The following is a 5198-nucleotide window of genomic DNA, read 5'->3' on the forward strand; positions in this document are numbered from 1 at the left end:
CTTTCTGGCTTACTTCACTCTGTAAAATAGGCTCCAGTTTCATCCACCTCATTAGAACTGATTCAAATGCATTCTTTTTAATGGCTGAGTAATATTCCATTGTGTATATGTACCACTGCTTTCTTATCCATTCATCTGCTGATGGACATCTAGGTTGCTTCCATGTCCTGGCTATTATAAATAGTGCTGCAATGAACATTGGGGTACATGTGTCTCTTTCAATTCTGGTTTCCTTGGTGTGTATACCCAGCAGTGGGATTGCTGGGTCATATGGCAGTTCTATTTCCAGGTTTTTAAGGAATCGTCATGCTGTTCTCCATAGTGGCTGTACTAGTTTGCATTCCCACCAACAGTGTAAGAGGGTTCCCTTTTCTCCACACCCTCTCCAGCATTTATTGCTCGTAGACTTTTGCATAGCAGCCATTCTGACTGGCGTGAAATGGTACCTCATTGTGGTTTTGCTTTGCATTTCTCTGATCATGAGTGATGTTGAGCATCTTTTCATGTGTTTGTTAGCCATCTGTATGTCTTCTTTGGAGAAATGTCTGTTTAGTTCTTTGGCCCATTTTTTGATTGGGTCTTTTATTTTTCTGGAGTTGAGCTGCAGGAGTTGCTTGTATATTTTTGAGATTAATTCTTTGTCCATTGCTTCATTTGCTATTATTTTCCCCCATTCTGAAGGCTATCTTTTCACCTTGCTTATAGTTTCCTTTGTTGTGCAGAAGCTTTTAATTTTAATTAGGCCCAATTTGTTTATTTTTGCTTTTATTTCCAATATTCTGGAAGGTGGGTCATAGAAGATCCTGCTGTGGTTTATGTCGGAGAGTGTTCTGTCTATGTTTTCCTCTAGGAGTTTAATAGTTTTTGGTCTTACATTTATATCTTTAGTCCATCTTGAGTTTATTTTTGTGTATGGTGTTAGAAAATGTTCTAGTTTCATTCTTTTACAAGTGGTTGATCAGTTTTCCAGACACCATTTGTTAAAGAGATTGTCTTTTCTCCATTGTATATTCTTGCCTCTATGTCAAAGATAAGGTGTCCATAAGTGTGTGGATTTATCTCTGGGCTTTTAATATTGTTCCACTGATCTATATTTCTGTCTTTGTTACAATACCATACTGTCTTGATGACTGTGGCTTTGTAGTAGAGCCTGAAGTCAAGCAGGTTGATTCCTCCAGTTCCATTCTTCTTTCTCAAGATTGCTTTGGCTATTTGAGGTTTTTTTGTATTTCCATACAAATTGTGAAATTATTTGTTCTAGTTCTCTGAAAAATACCATTGGTAGCTTGATAGGGATTATATTGAATCTATTGATTGCTTTGGGTAGTATGCTCATTTTCACTATATTGATTCTTCTGATTCATGAACACAGTATATTTCTCCATCTATTTGTGTCCTCTTTGATTTCTTTCACCATTGTTTTATAGTTTTCTATATATAGGTCTTTTGTTTCTTTAGGTAGATATAGTCCTAAGTATTTTATTCTTTCCGTTGCAATGGTGAATGGAATTGTTTCCTTAATTTCTCTTTCTGTTTTCTCATTGTTAGAGTATAGGAATGCAAGGGATTTCTGTGTGTTGATTTTATATCCTGCTGCTGCTGCTAAGTTGCTTCTGTCGTGTCTGACTCTGTGCGACCCCACAGATGGCAGCCCACCAGGCTCCCATCCCTGGGATTCTCCAGGCAAGAACACTGGACTGGGTTACCATTTCCTTTGTATCCTGAAACTTTACTATATTCATTGATTAGTTCTAGGAATTTTCTGGTGGAGTCTTTAGGGTTTTCTATGTAGAGGATCATGTCATCTGCAAGCAGTGAGAGATTTACTTCTTTTCCAATCTGGATTTCTTTTATTTCTTTTTCTGCTCTTATTGCTGTGGCCAAATTTTCCAAAACTCTGTTGAATAGTAGTGGTGAGAGTGGGCACCCTTGTCTTGTTCCTGACTTTAGGGGAAATGCTTTCAATTTTTCACCATTGAGGATAATGTTTGCTGATGGTTTGTCATATATAGCTTTCATAACGTTGAGGTATGTTTCTTCTATTCCTGCTTTCTGGAGGGTTTTTATCATAAATGGATGTTGAATTTTGTCAAAGGCTTTCTATGCATCTATTGAGAAAATCATATGGTTTAAGAGACTATTATCAGCTGCTGCTGCTGCTGCTAAGTCACTTCAGTCATGTCCAACTCTGTGTGACCCCATAGATGGCAGCCCACCAGGCTCCCCCATCCCTGGGATTCTCCAGGCAAGAACACTGGAGTGGGTTTCCATTTCCTTCTCCAATGCATGAAAATGAAAAGTGAAAGTGAAGTTGCTCAGTCGTGTCCGACTCTGTGCGACACCATACACAGTAGCCCACCAGGCTCCTCCATCCATGGGATTTTCCAGGCAAGAGTACTGGAGTGGGGTGCCATTTGCTTCTCCGCTATTATCAGCAACTATATTCAAATAAAATGGACAACTTGGAAGAAATGGACAAATTCTTAGAAATGTACAACTTTCCAAAACTGAACCAGGAAGAAATAGAAAATCTTAACAGACCCATCACAAGCATGGAAATTGAAACTGTAATCAGAAATCTTTCAACAAACAAAAGCCCAGGACCAAATGGCTTCATAGCTGAATTCTACCAAAAATTTAGAGAAGAACTAATGCCTATCCTACTCAAACTCTTTCAGAAAATTGCAGAGGAAGGTAAACTTCCAAACTCATTCTATGAGGCCACCATAACCCTAATACCTAAACCTGACAAACATGCCACAAAAAAGAAAACTACAGGCCAATATCACTGATGAACATAGATGCAAAAATCCTTAAAAAAATTATAGCAAACAGAATCCATCAACATATTAAAAAGATCATACATCATGACCAAGTGGGCTTTATCCCAGCAATGCAAGGATTCTTCAGTATCCACAAATCAATAAATGTAATGCACCACATTAACAAATTGAAAAACAAATGCACTATCTTTAAAATAGTTGGAGTGGTTTTGGTTTTGCTGACTTGACTCAGTGTTTCATTCACATTCATTTTATTTTTCTGGAAAATATGATAGTTTCAAACGGGAAAAGATATATGAAGTCCACCACACAACCTTTCTTACTTTGTTTTTTTAAATTAGGTGATTTGTTATAATAAAAACAAGTCTTAGGTTAAATTCCATTACACACTCCAACTCCCTTTTTGACCAGCAGGAATAAAAAGCATCACCAGTTTTGTAAGTCAGTCAATGGTAATTGCAGCCATGAAATTAAAAGATGCTTACTCCTTGGAAGGAAAGTTATGACCAACTTAGATAACATATTAAAAAGCAGAGACATTACTTTGCCAACAAAGGTCCATCTAGTCAAGGCTATGGTTTTTCCAGTGGTCATGTATGGATGTGAGAGTTGGACTGTGAAGAAAGCTGAGCACTGAAGAATTGATGCTTTTGAACTGTCATGTTGGAGAAGACTCTTGCGAGTCCCTTGGACTGCAAGGAGATCCAGCCAGTCCATTCTAAAGGAAATCAGTCCTGGGTGTTCATTGGAAGGACTGATGCTGAAGCTGAAACTCCAATACTTTGGCCATCTCATGCGAAGAGCTGACTCATTGGAAAAGACCCTGTTGCTGGGAGGGATTAGGGGCAGGAGGAGAAGGGGACGACAGAGAATGAGATGGCTGGATGGCATCACCGACTCGATGCACATTAGTTTGGGTAAACTCCAGGAGTTGGTGATGGACAGGGAGGCCTGGCTTGTGATTCATGGGGTCGCAAAGAGTTGGACATGACTGAGCGACTGAACTGAACTGAACTGAACTGAAGTCCCAGTTTCTATACTTTTAAGTACTTAGCAAGAACTCTTTGTAAGGCAAAATTCATGGAGGCAGATACAACATATTCTAATGTCAAAGTTCAGCTAACCTTCTGGTCAGTTCAGATGAGAGGATCTTCCAAAACTACTTTCACACAGTTCTGAAGCCTAAATTATGGAATAAGCTTTAGTTCTAAGGTCTGTGGGCTGACTAGACTCATATAGCATTTCCATGCCATGTTTAAAAGGCCAATCTCCACATCTTGAACAACATGTTTCACAAAATATTCTTTTTAACAAGCACTCTGGTACATTTTAGAGATAATAGTAGTGAAGACAGTTACAGTAAGTACTCTGAAATGTGGGCACCTGATTGCAATCTTTTAAATTCTTATTATTCATACATGGATTTAGGGTATTTCGAGTGATGACTAACTACCCCTGGAGTGTAAAAAAGAATACATACACCTGCCCACATAATATTTCTTGATAATGGAATGCTACATTGTACATTATAGTCAGCATAACACAGAGCCTGGTTCATATCCTGCAAGAAGAGAATTCTTTCCCTAGCTCTATGCTTTTCTTTCCATACATATTACTGGGGTTCTAGTACCTCGACCAATGATATGTGCCTCAAACCTTAATCTGTTAAGTAGATTTATAAATATTTTATGTTAGGTTCCTAAAATGTAACATTATTGAATTACACAAAGAAGATTAAAATTTTATTTGTGACTCTTATGTTTATGTAAAAGTTTTCTTATTTGCCCCAGGACAATTCTGCTTGATTTCTATTGTCTTAGTGCTTTATTGATAACAACTCTTTTCATGTCATTCTGACTAGTAATCAGGTCTGGAAAACATAATATTTGATAATTCTAGTAAATAGAGTAACAAAATGAATCATGTCCATTTTCACTGTCAACATGCTAAATTAGTTGTGTGAACACATACAATGCAATACTCTGTAGTTTTCTAACAATGTTCTTTATTAAGGTTGGAGGGTGGATTGTTATTTAAATCATTTTCCAGAATTGCTTTAGATTTTGTTACCTTTTCTTCCTAACCCTCTACATGGATGTATGAGTTACATGTATGAATTTAAAGTATTTTTCTCTGCATATTGGAATCTGTAATTAAAATGAAAAATGAGAATTCAATGAGAAAAATATTTTAGAGAAAAGTGAAACATCCATTTGTTCTTAGATTATAGATGAGAATTTTCAACCAGGAAATGTAAATTGCTAAGGAGTGATTTAGTGTAACTTACTGCATTAGTCTTAATTATACAAAATGAGGAATCATATTTACATAGAAATTTGAAAGTCTACTGCAGTGCTGTTGAAAGCACCAGTATACAGCTAAAACCTCTGGCTTTTAACTGACTTGATCAAAGCC

This window comes from Bubalus bubalis, chromosome 10, assembly GCF_019923935.1.
Source record: "Bubalus bubalis isolate 160015118507 breed Murrah chromosome 10, NDDB_SH_1, whole genome shotgun sequence".
In the NCBI taxonomy this organism is placed as follows: Eukaryota; Metazoa; Chordata; class Mammalia; order Artiodactyla; family Bovidae; genus Bubalus; species Bubalus bubalis.